This window comes from Zingiber officinale, chromosome 11B (assembly GCF_018446385.1).
Source record: "Zingiber officinale cultivar Zhangliang chromosome 11B, Zo_v1.1, whole genome shotgun sequence".
Classification (NCBI taxonomy): Eukaryota; Viridiplantae; Streptophyta; class Magnoliopsida; order Zingiberales; family Zingiberaceae; genus Zingiber; species Zingiber officinale.
In genome coordinates this window covers 43,643,922-43,657,691 of record NC_056007.1, presented here as the reverse complement: position 1 = coordinate 43,657,691, position 13,770 = coordinate 43,643,922, and positions in this window count along the sequence as shown.

The window sequence follows — 13,770 nt, the reverse complement described above, 5'->3', positions numbered from 1 at the left end:
TGCACTCAACCATGTTGAGTCCAAATCAAACCTAGCTGACATTTTTACAAAACCCTTACCTGAACTTGAGTTCAGTGCACTTAGAAGGCAAATAGGAATGTGTTGGGTAGAGTAGGTGTCTTATCATTAGTTCTATTATTGTTTTTTCAAATTCTAGGAAAAACAGTTTTCAAAACTCTAATTTTTTTAGATTGTTCAAAAAATTGAAATAGCCTAGGCCTCCCCCCTAGAAATCATGTTCCCCTAGAATTAAGCCAGAGCATCTCACAAGCACCTAGGTATACCTTGATTGTGATTGAAAAACATAGAACGGCGTGAGATGCATAGGGTATAGCCTGGACTCAAGAATGCTTATATCTGTGCATCAATATGAGTCTGGGCGTTAAATACGCAATATACATTAATCAAGTTAAGTCCTCTAGCTCTAGTCAAGTATATCTGGACCAAAGTAACTTAACTTGACTAACCAAGTGAAAGCTATTGTCCTGTAGGCAATCAGCAAGTAACTAAAGGTTAGACAGTTGGTAAAGGATACTCAATTTCCTAGTTAAGAATGTTTTGATCTTAAGGGCTCTGATACCTAGTAAATCAATCTAGTGAACATGACTCATGCTTGGACTTAAGGACCAACTGAATTTGAATGAATAACCTTGTTCTAAAACATAAATATTATTTAAGCCAAGTTCCAATCTTAACTTTCAAACCCTATTGAACCGAGCTAACCTGTTAAACTTAGTAAATTCTTGTACAATTTTTCAAAACTTAACTTAGTACCTTCAAAGATTAACAAATAATTTTTCCCCTAAGTAAGATAGATATAATCACTAACCTTTAAAATCTATCGAAGAGATACACTTCCCAACAGTTTTATAATGTTTTACATTTAAAAATGTCTATTATTGCCCATTTTTGATATATGGCAAAGGGGGAGAGTAGCAAAAATGTAAATGTAAAATTCAAATTAATAGCTAAGGGGGAGCAAAAGTTAAGGTGGAGCATATAGGTTACTTTAGCAAATTTGCTTTGGTCATTTTGTTCATCTATACTTAGCAGATTTGCCTATGTTAAAAATGTTTTCGTTTGTTTACTTAACTTTGAATTTGAGTTGCCATAATCAAAAAGGGGGAGATTGTTGGTGTGGGAAGCATTCGACGATCGAACTCGTGTTTTGATAATGGCAAAGGATTCAAAGTTAAGGTGTTTTGTATTCTAACAAGTCTACTTGAGAATTTCAGGAAAGTCCTAGCTGCGGTTAGGCAAAGGGAAAAAACCCTAGGGGGTGGTAACCCTAGGTCATAGGTGGTGGTAACCCTATGCGGAAAGTCTTGGTAGGTCGATGTCTTTAGGCAAAAGTCCTAGGGGGTGGTAACCCTAGGTGGAAAGTCCTGGTGTCGCGAACCAGGTGAAAGACTGGACTAGCCAGGAAGCGGATGTCCAGCAGAAAGTCCAGAAGCATCGAGTGCTGAGAAAAAGTCCAGTCGATCTAGAGGATCAACTGGCAACAGGTAAATCTCCTGAGTGGAGTAGGTGAGGACGCGTTCCCCGTAGAGGGAACAGTAGGCGTCGGGTCGACCTAGGGTTTCCGGTTAGAAATTCGAAGTTAGACTCGGACAGTCCGGAGACTATCATAACATTCTTTATTATTCATTCTGTTATTTTGTGCTAACCTGGTGTTGCAGGATGTTGTTTGGGACTAACATGTCTTGTAGGTACAAAATAACGATGATTTGCCTCGGATGAACAGTGTCCGAGGCGCCTCCATGGAGCTTGGAGGCGCCTCGGGTGCAAAAGCTGACCTGGCTACGAAGCTTCATTGGAGGCGCCTTCAGGAGGGTATAAGGCGCCTTGGAAGGCGCCTTGAGCAGGGTATAAGGCGCCTCAAAGGGATGAAGTTTGACCAGATCAGATTTGATCCACGCGGAAGACTCGGTAGCATGGAGGCACCTTGAACAGCCTTCAAGGCGCCTTAAACACCCTTTATAAGGGGGTTTCGAACAGCACTTCAAAACATCAAGTTCTGAGCTTTCCTTCTTCAACGTGCTGCTAACAAAGTCATTCTGAAGTGCTGCTGCGACATTCTGACGACCCAGAGCTTCAATCTTCTTCTTTCTTAAGTTGTCGGTACAAGTTTACTTCAATACTTTCAGTGTAATTTGTAATTTCTATCGTGATTATAGTTGTTGCCCATCGGAAGCGATCAAGGATCGCGGGCCTTCGAGTAGGAGTCGCCTTAGGCTCTGAACGAAGTAAAAAGCTTGTCTCTTTGTGTGTTTGTTTACTTTCCGCTGCGTGTTTTAACTCCGATATTTTCACGATTCCGATAAACGTAAAATTTAGCCACGAGCGCTATTTACCCCCCCCCCCCCTCTAGCGCGGTCTCAATTCTACATCATGTACACCAACCAAGTATGGACTTTGGTTGATCCACCTGAAGGGGTAAAACCCATAGGGTGTAAGTGGGTCTTTAAGAGAAAGACTGACATGGATGGACTTATTAATAAGGGTCGCTGGGTAGCTAAATGTTTCAAGCAGATTCATGGTATTGACTATGATGAAACCTTTTCTCCAGTAGCGATGTTTAAGTCCATTCAGATCATGTTTGCCATTGCAGCATACCATGACTATGAGATATGGCAGATGGATGTCAAAACCACGTTTCTGAATGGAAACCTGCTCGAGGATGTGTACATGACACAACCTAAGGGTTTTGTAGATCCACAGCATACTAGCAGAGTATGCAAGCTGCATAAAGCAAGCTTCTCAGAGCTGGAATCTTCGATTCGATGATGCAATCAAACAGTTTGGTTTCATCAAAAACGAAGATGAGCCTTGTGTCTACAAGAAGGTTGTAGGGGATATAGTTGTCTGCCTCATATTGTATGTGGATGACATACTACTCATTGGGAAGGACATCCCTTTGCTTCAGTCTGTCAAGACCTGGCTAGGGAGTTGCTTTTCAATAAAGGACTTAGGTGAGGCATCCCGCATTCTATGGATACAGATCTATAGAGATAGATCTAAGAGATTGCTTGGCCTAAGTCAGAGTACATAAATTGACAAGGTACTCCTTCGGTTTGCCATGCAGAAATCCAAGAAGGGATTTCTGCCGATGTCACATGGCGTGAGTCTTTTGAAGACTCAAGGTCCCTCTTCTAGAGAGGAGAGAGACCGCATGGATCAGATCCCTTATTCCTCAGCCATACGATCTATCATGTACGCCATGCTATATACTCGTCCTGATGTCTCGTATGCTTTGAGCATGACGAGCAGATACCAGTCAGATCCAGGTGAAAGTCACTGGATAGTGGTCAAGAATATTCTTAAGTACTTAAGAAAGACTAAAGAATATTTCTTGATATATGGAGGCGATGACGAGCTAACTATAAAGGGTTACAGTGATGCCAGCTTCCAGACCGATCAGGATGATTATCGATCGCAGTCAGGGTTCGTATTTTGCATTAATGGTGGTGCTGTGGGCTGGAAGAGTTTGAAGCAGGACACAGTAGCTGATTCTACAACAGAGGCCCAGTACATTGCTGCATCAAAGGCAGTAAAGGAGGCAGTTTGGATCCGCAAGTTCATCACTGAACTTAGCGTGGTTCCCAGTATCGCTGACCCTATTGAGCTCTATTGTGACAACAATGGAGCTATAGCACAGGCAAAGGAACCTCGCTCACACCAGCGGACCAAACACATACTACGGCGCTTCCATCTCATTCGAGAGATTATTGAGAGAGGAGACGTGAAGATATGCAGAGTACCTATAGAGGCTAACATCGCAGATCCCTTGACCAAGGCTTTGGCACAGAGGAAGCATGATGGTCACACTAGGTCATTGGGGCTTAGAGCCTACGCTGATTGGCACTAGTGCTAGTGGGAGATTGTTAGTTAGAGCCCTAGAGCAAATCATTTGATGATTGTATTATGGACTTGTTGTATCATATTCTTATATAAATAAAGGCATTTGGTTTTTGGTTATTATGCTTACTTGTATTAGTGCCATATAAACTAAGTATAATAACGTCCTTGAGTAGAAGGTTCTTACCTATGTCAATCGATTGGTTGAATCGATAGTGAGATGATATAGGGAACACTACTCTTAATCATTCCTAGTCGAGTATTAACATTCAAGGACAATGTTAATGCAATAAGACTAGCATGTAGGTCAACTCGATGACTTGATCTCACAAGTCATGGATATAGAGATATCAAGTTGACACATGGGTATGCATTAGAAAATGTATACTGAATGACCCACCATGAGAAAGTATCATGGATCGTTATATGAGTGTCATATACTTTCTCATGTGGCTATTAGTATGACTACTAGTCCTTAGACCTGATGTCACCATGGTTCCCTACATAAGGAGTTATGTACTTTGGTTTCGTCAAACGTCACCCGTAACTTGGTGGACTATAAAGGTGATTACTGGGTATGTAAAAAATTAAGCGGAGGGATGTGAGTGATGTAGATGGGATCTATCCCTCCTATATGATGGGAGAGACATCGATATTCTTGATAGAGTGAGACCACGAAGTGCATGGCCATGCCCAAATGAGTCAATATGAGATATTGAGCTCATTTGATTTAGTGAGTCTACTTGGAGTTCAAGATTTAGATTGGTCAGAGGATGACACAGTCTATGCCTCACATTGATCAATCTAGATGTCTAGGATAGAAGGACACTTGTCATATATTGTGAGGAGTCACAAGGTGATGTTGGATCTCAACATTCTTGTAACTTGGGTAGTAATGATGTGTTGCTAGATACCGCTCATTACTTATGCTCCTAAATGGGTTTAGGGGCATTGCCAACGTTACAAGAACCTATAGGGTTACACACTAAGGACAATTAGATGGAGATTAGGTTCATATGATGAACCAAGAGGATTAGATTCATGTGATGAATCAAATTGGATTAAGAGTAATCCTAATTGGGCTAATTGAGTTGGACTCAAGTTGATTCATGTGTTCAATGAGTCTAATTTAGATTATGACTCATTGAATCAATTTAATTAAATGAATTAGATTCACTATATTAAATTGGCTTGAATTAAATGGTTGGATTAGATCAACCATGAGAGAGATTAAGTCAAGTTTGACTTGACTTGAGAGGAAGATGAAGAGTCAAGTTTGACTTGAGTTTATGCCACCTCATTGGTGAGTTGGCATTGAGTGGGCCAATGATGATGCTCCACATCATCATGGTTGCTTAAGTGGGATGCCACCTAATGGGAGTTACCAAGAGTTGTGACTCTTGGCATTCCATGGAGGTTACAACACCTCTTAATGTGGCCGACCACATGAATTGCATGAATAAGTTTCATTTTGCAAGTGGAACTCTCATCTTCTTCCTCCTAGTGCTCTCTCTTCTTGCTCTTCCACTCCTCATCTTGCCGAACCCTACTAAGGTGTTAGCACACTTTTGTTTGGTGATCTCCTTCTTGTGTTCGTGTGGATACTTCTAGAGGGTTGTCTACTTTGACAATCTCGAGATCCCACAAACCGTTGGACTAGCGGGATAGCGAGGGCATCGCGTCGAGGGTAACTGTAACGCCCGCCCTCCCTGCTAACCCTAAGGGACGGGGCTACGATACTCTACATACGTATTACAGCGGAAGACTTAAAAATTATTTTTCTTAACTTATTTCAAACCGAACTACACTAACATGGTTTCATAACATGATAACAAAATCAATAAAAACTTAACATCAAGTCACCAATAGTGTATTACATTTCACAAAACCAAAGCATAGTTCTTAAAGGTTTTAAAGCAGGTTCTTAATTAGTTGCCTAGCCACCGCCACACACATCTTCGTTGCCCCTCCTGCTGCTCCTTTAACTCATCAAGCTTTTTCCTTTATCTGTGGTACAAGGAAAGTAAGCTATGAGCACTCATGGCTCAGTAAGTTCCTTTCCTACTCACTAAAATCAAAAATCAGCACATAATCAAGAATGTATCAACAAGTCATAATCTCAACTAATCATGGCATAACCTAGCATTCTATTCAAGCATATCATGCATCATAATATAATCACCACTAGTCATGACATATCAAACATCATCATAGCCGAAACATATACCTAGTGCATTGCATAAAACATAGCTAGACATGGCATAACAACCAAGTATCATGGTATATCAAAGCATGGCCGAAACATGTATATCAAAGCATCATAACTATGGCCGAACATGTACATCAAGGCATCATCATATCCATGGCCGAAATCTATATATATCAAGCATCAACATATCCATGGACGAAACATGTCTATAAGGTATAGCATGAACATAACATAATCATACCTTATCATGGCATATCATAATCAAGAGTATAGCATGAAACATAGCATAATCATAAGGTGTATGCAATATGATTTTGGAAAACATGTATCCGAAAAACATGTGTATGTCTCATGATCTTTAAAACCATTTTCTTTTACATATATATACTTGAAAGTAATCTCAACATAAGGGGGATCCCGGCTATGTACAACTTACATATTGCGCGCAACCTTGTAGGTCCAAGGTAGCAAGTCTTGAACCCTACGAGGCAAACATACTAGGCCCTTAGTCCTAGGGGCACTTAGGAGCCCATCCCTAACGAGGTCCTTAGTCCCCGGGGCGCTTATGGAGCTCACCCTTGGTACAAGCCACTCACACATAAAGTAAAGTACATGTGATACATATCATGTATCATAAAAGCATGCATCACTTAGGCACACTTCATATCATAAAGGTATGCATTACTTAGGCATACATCATGTCATAAAAGTATGCATCACTTAGGCATACATCATATCATAAGGTATGCATCACTTAGGCATACATCATGTCATAAAGGTATGCATCACTTAGGCATACATCACATCATAAAGGCATGCATCACTTAGGCATACATCATGTCATAACAATATGCATCACTTAGGCATAGATCATAAAAACATGCATATCTTAAGCATAAAGCATATCATCAAGCATGCATGATTTAACCACATAACATATCATGGAAGCATGCATATTTTAAGCACTAAACATAGCATTAAAGCATGCATAATAACCACATATCATAACATAAGCATGCATATTTTTAGCACAAAGCATATCATATCATAAAAGCATGCATATCATATCATAAGTCATAAATCACAAGCATACATATTAAGCATAAGGGTGTATCTTGTGATTATCCTATCATAGGAAACATGGTATCATATTCATCTTGGTTCTAAGCTTCCTAAACCCTTGTGGCCGAACCCCCTTTAGAGCTTAATTTAGGTTAAACACAACATCCAAGCATGTGACACCTAAATTATCATCATAACATTTTCATAGGAAGCATTATAAACATGATTAACTTAGTTTCTAAGTTCTTCAAGTCCCTAATTTCATGTGGCAGAAACCTTAAGGTGTGAAACAAGGTTCCATATGACATAAAAGCATGGACAACTTTAAATCATATTTATAACATTTTTACCAAGGAACAAGGTAAACACATTTGACACATTTGAATTAGTTCCTAAGTTCTTTAAGCCCTTAACATATGTCATGGCCGAAATTTAACAAGTTCTCATTAGGGCTACAAACAAGCATACAAGCATGTGAACTTAGACTAACCTTATGTATAAATTCATATAAGGCATCATACAATAGTTATGGCCGAAACATACCCTAGCATCATTTTAGGTCATAAAACAACATATAGCAATTGAACCTTGGCTTTCTACTTATCATATTTCATGTAGAGTGACATGAGCATATTTAATTTAAGTCCTAGGGTCCCTAGGGCATCTAAACCTTCATGGCCGAGACTTACAATGGTCCATTTAGGTCATGGAAAAATTATACAAGCATGTGACACAAGCAATAGGTTATCATATTTTCATAAGAAGCATTTTAACACCTTTGGTTTAAATTCTAAGGCCTCTAGGTCATTTAAACCCTACTTGGCCGAAACTCATCAGTGTTTAAACTTGCTCCAAATAACATAAAAACATATGAAGTCATACGAGTTTCATAGCATATGTAAAGACAAGCATAATGAGTATACATATGAATTGTGTCTTAGGCTTTCTAGGTTTCTTTTTCTCTTTTTCTTTTATTTTTTTCTCATGGCCGAAACCTACCATTCTTTAGCTAGGTTCTTAAGTGGCCTAAAGCATGAAAAACCTAAGTAAGTTTCATGGCAAAAGTTACTAAGAAACATATATACAAATTGGTTCATGAATAAGCTAGGACCCCTTGTGGTCATACATGTTATATGTCATGCAACTAATTTTTCTACACCCTAATTAAGCATGAGGGCATTAAAAAACTTTCATATCTAAATAGAACAGAGGTCTTGAGCATATTAAAATTTTGTTTAAGCTTTTCTAAGCTATCCATCTCATCATGGCCGAAAAACCCTAAGAAGGAGTTCATGAAATTCTAGCAATATTCAAGCATACAAATCCTTTAAGATCTTTGTGTTCTATCACATGAGCATGGTTATTTAAATTTAAAGGTCTTCCTAACCCTAAACCCTTTCTTGACCGAATCATATGAGTGGGTTTTCTTTTAGTTTCAAATATCTTCTAAGGAAGAAAAACTAATACATGATCCTTAATATTTCATAGGGAGAACCTTGTACTAGTTGGGTAAAACAATAAATTTCCCTAGCCTCTTAAGAATATTTTTGGCCGAAATTCTAGGGTTCAGTACTCCTCTGATCAAGCATCATATAGGTATAAAAGCATGAAGAAGAACCTCTCTACATAGCATAGAAAAATCTATCATGTAGTGAAGACTAGTTTAAACATCATTAGATTTTTTTGAAAGCCCTTCTTGGCCGAATTTTCTCAAACTTGTTTCTAGGTTTTAAAATCTTCATAAAATCCGAAAAACACTTAAAACGCCTTGTACCATAGGTGAGGGGAAGCTTACATCCTTTTCTCTTGTGGATCTAAGGTATGGTGAAGAAGAAGTAGTCTCTTCTTCTAGTTGCTTTCCCTTGATTCCTTTGCTAAGTCCTCCTTGTATCTTAGGCTTTCTTAGGGAAAAAATTGGCTTTGGGGCCGAAGATGAAGGAGAGGGGACTGTGGTGTTCTAGGTGAGGGAGAGGGTGAATGAGAGAAATGAGAGAAAGAAATAAAATCTTCTCTTTACATATTCTCTTTTAAGTTAAGGAGGAAGAGGTAGCAAACTTAGTTTTTGCTTTCCTTCTCCCTTAGTTTTTTTTCTATTTTATTTTTATTTTTATTTATTTATTTATCCTCATCATTCATGGTAAAATAAGGGGGAATGAATCCCCTTAATACCTCTTTAAACATTTCGGCAAAACCAAAGAGGAAGAGGGAGAGGAAGGGAGGAAGGCAAGTTGCCTTTCTCTTGCTCTTTTCTTGTTTCCTTTTGGCTAGCTTTTACTCTCATCTTTATCATAAGTTTCCCTCCTTTGCTATCAACATATTATTCCTATCCCAACTGGTCATTACCCATTAATTCTATGAAATATAATATAAGAGGTTCAAGGTTCAATCCTTGACCTTCACTTCTTTTTATTTCATTTTATTTCTTTTTGCTTCAACTCACTTCCTATTATTTTCTAAGGCAAAATCCCACATTCATATATTTATCTTACAAGCTTAGTGGGTATTACAGTAACGCTCTTATCTAGTGTAGATCTAGAGTTTGTAAACTCATACTCGTAATGTTTTCGAAATTTTATTCTTCGCACGGATCCAGTGGCGGGGCTTTCGGGGTTTCCGCGAGGCGAAAAAGCAGTTTTCGCGGCCCGAAAAACCCAACACATACAACAATCATCACATGATCGGCTCTAGGGCTCTCACTAACACATATCAATTGGCTGAATTGATAGTAGGATATTGTAAATATATAGAACGCTAGTCTTAATTATTCCTAGTCAAGCATTAATATATAAGGACGATATTAATGTGCTAAGACTAGCATATAGTCAACGGATGACTTAATCTTACTATTCTTGGATATGAGATATCAGGTTGACACATGGGAATATATTAGAGAATATATACTAAATTGACCTGCCATGAGAATGTTTCATAGATCATTATGTGAGTGTCATAAATACTCTCATGTGACAATTAGTATGAATAATTCTTAGACCTGAAGTCATTACAGTTTCGTACATAAGGAGTTATGTACTTTGGTATTGTCAAATGTCACCTATAACTTGGTGGACTATAAAGTCAATCACTGGGTATGCAATGAGTTATGCGGAGGGATGTGAGTGATGTAGATGAGATCTATCCCTTCCATATGACGGAAGAGATATCTGTGGGCCCTTGATTAGTAGGACACAAGAATGCATGGCCATGCTCAAATGAGTCAATATGAGATTTTGATCTTATTTATTTTGAGTGTGTCTACTTGGAGATCAAGAAACACAAAGATTGATAAGAAGATGACACGATCTGTTAGAACTTTCGAGCCGCAAAATCGCTTTTTGCGTTGTGGAAACCCCGAAGTTCTTAGCCACTGGATCCGTGCGAAGATAAAATTTTCATGTACTTAGTTTTCTACTCTAGATCTACTTTAGATCTACATCACAAGGGATATACCTTTGAAGCGAAGCCCTTCGCAAATCCCGCTCGTCCAAGGTTCTTCGGATCTCAAGTGTGTTCAAGTGGACACACCTCTAGAAGTATCCACACGAACAAGAGATGGAGAGAACAACTAAGTGTGTGCTAGCACCCTTAGAAGTCACGACAAGGATGAGAGGGAGAGAAGAGAGGAAGAGAGAAGGAAGAAGAAGCAATTCAAATGCCTTGAATTAGCACACAAATGCTAATTCATCTCTTTAAGTGGCCGGCCACTAAAGGAATACCAAGAGTCATGGCTCTTGGTTTTCCTCATGAGGTGGCACTCACTTGTTCTAGCCTTGATGATGTGGAACACCAACATTGGCCAGTCCCATGCCATGTCACAAATGGGGTGGCATATGGTCAAGTCAAACTTGACCCTTCATCTTCCTTCTCAAGTCAAGTCAAACTTGAACTCTTATCTCCCATCGTTGATCAAATCTAACCATTTGATTCAAATCAATTTGATTTAATGACTCTATATTCATTGAATTAAATTGACTCAATGAATCCAAGTCTAAATTAGACTCATTTGACACATGAATCAAATTGAGTCCAACTCAATTAGTTTAATTTGGATTACTCTTAATCCAATTTGGTTCATCACATGAACCTAATCCTCTTGGTCCATCATATGAATCTTATCTCCATCTAATTGCTCTTTGTGTGTGACCCTATAGGTTCTTGTAACGTTGGCAATGTTCCTAAACTCATTTAGAAACATAAGTAATGAGCGGTATCTAACAACACATCATTACTACCCATGTTACAAGAATGTTGAGATCCAACATCACCATTGTGACTACTAATTGTGACTCTCACAATATATGACAATGTCCTTCTATCATTGACATTGACCGTGTCATCCTCTAATCAATCTATGTTTTGAACTCTAAGTAGACTCACTCTAATCAAATAAGCTCAATATCTCATATTGACTTATTTGGGCATGTCCAAGCACTTAGTGGTCTCACTCTATCAATAATCATGATATCACTCCCGTCATATAGGAGGGATAGATCCCATCTACATCACTCACATCCCTCCGCATAATTTGTTAGATACCCATTAATCGCCTTTATAGGCTACCCAGTTACGGGTGACGTTTGATGAAGTCAAAGTACGTAACTCCTTGTGTAGGGAACCATGGTGACTTCAGGTCCAAGGACTAGTAGTCATACTAATAGCCACATGAGAAAGTATATGACACTCATATAACGATCCATGATACATTTTCATGGTGGGTCATTCAGTATACATTTTCTAATGCATACCCATGTGTCAACTTGATATCTCCATATCCATGACTTGTGAAATCAAGTCATCGAGTTGACCTACATGCTAGTCTCGTCGCATTAACATTGTCCCTGAATGTTAATACTCGACTAGGAATGATTAAGAGTAGTGTTCCCTATATCATCTCACTATCGATTCAACCAATCGATTGATATAGATATGAACCTTCTACTCAAGGACGATATTATACTTAGTTATTTGGCACCAATACAAGTAAGTATAATAACCATAAATAAATGCCTTTATAAACATATAGGAATATGATACATCAAGTCCATACAACAATCATCAAATGATTGGCTATACGACTCTAACTAACAATCTCCCACTAGCACTAGTGCCAATCAGTGTACATTCTAAGGCACAATGACCTAGTGTGACCATCATGCTTTCTCTGTGCCAAAGCCTTGGTCAAGGGTGTTGTCTTTTTCGGGCCGCAAAAACCACCTTTTTGCGTTGCGGAAACCCCAAAACCCCATCCACCGGATCCGTGCGAAGTAAAAAGCGGTAAAACTTCGAGTACGAGTTTATCTAACCTAGATCTACACTAGATCTATAAAAGAAAAGAGTTTACCCTTGATGCGATGCCCTTCGCGTATCCCGCTCGTCCAAGGTTCGCTGGATCTCGAGAGTATCAAAGTAGATACCCCTCTATGTGTATCCACACGAACAAATGATGGAGAAAATAACTAAAAGGTGTGCTAGCACCCTTAGATGTTTTGGCCAAGGAGGTGGAGGAGAGGGAGAAGAAGATGAGAGCTTGAGAGGAGGAAGAAGATGAGAGTTACTTCACAAATGAAAACTCACCATGCAATTGTTGTGGCCGTCCACATTAACAGGAGTTGTAACCTCCATGGAATGCCAAGAGTCACAACTCTTGGAAACTCCCATGAGGTGGCATCCCACTTAAGCAACTATGATGATGTGGAGCATCATCATTGGCCCACTCAATGTCAACTCACCAATGAGGTGGCAAATGGTCAAGTCAAACTTGACTTTTCATCTTCCTCTCAAGTCAAGTCAAACTTGACCACTTCTCTCCCATGGTTGATCTAATCTAACCATTGGTTCAAGTTAATTTTAATTTAATGAATCTCTATTCATTGAATTAAATTGATTCAATGAGTCTAAGTCCAAATTAGACTTATCTAATACATCAACCAAATTGAGTCCAACTCAATTAGCCTACTTTGGATTACTTTTAATTCAATTTGGTTCATCACATGAACCTAATCCTTTAGGTTCATCAAATGAACCTAATCTCCATCTAATTGCCCTTTGTGTGTGACCCTATAGGTTCTTGTAACGTTGGCAATGCTCCTAAACTCTTTTAGAAGCATAAGTAATGAGCGGTATCTAGTAACACATCATTACTACCCAAGTTACAAGAATGTTGTGGTCCAATATCACCTTGTGACTACTAATTGTGACTCCTCACAATATATGACATTGTCCTTCTATCCTAGACATCTAGATTGATCAATATGAGACATAGACCGCGTCATCCTCTAATCAATCTAAATTTTGAATCCCAAGTAGACTCACTCAATCAAATGAGCTCAATATCTCATATTGACTCATTTGGGCATGGCTGCACTTTGTGGTCTCACTCTATCAAGAATATCGATGTCACTCCCGTCATATAGGAGGGATAGATCCCATCTACATCACTCACATCCCTCCGCATAATTTGTTAGATACCCATTAATCGCCTTTATAGGCCACCCAGTTACGGGTGACGTTTGATGAAGTCAAAGTACGTAACTCCTTGTGTAGGGAACCATGGTGACTTCAGGTCCAAGGACTAGTAGTCATACTAATAGCCACATGAGAAAGTATATGACACTCATATAACTATCCATTATACATTTTCATGG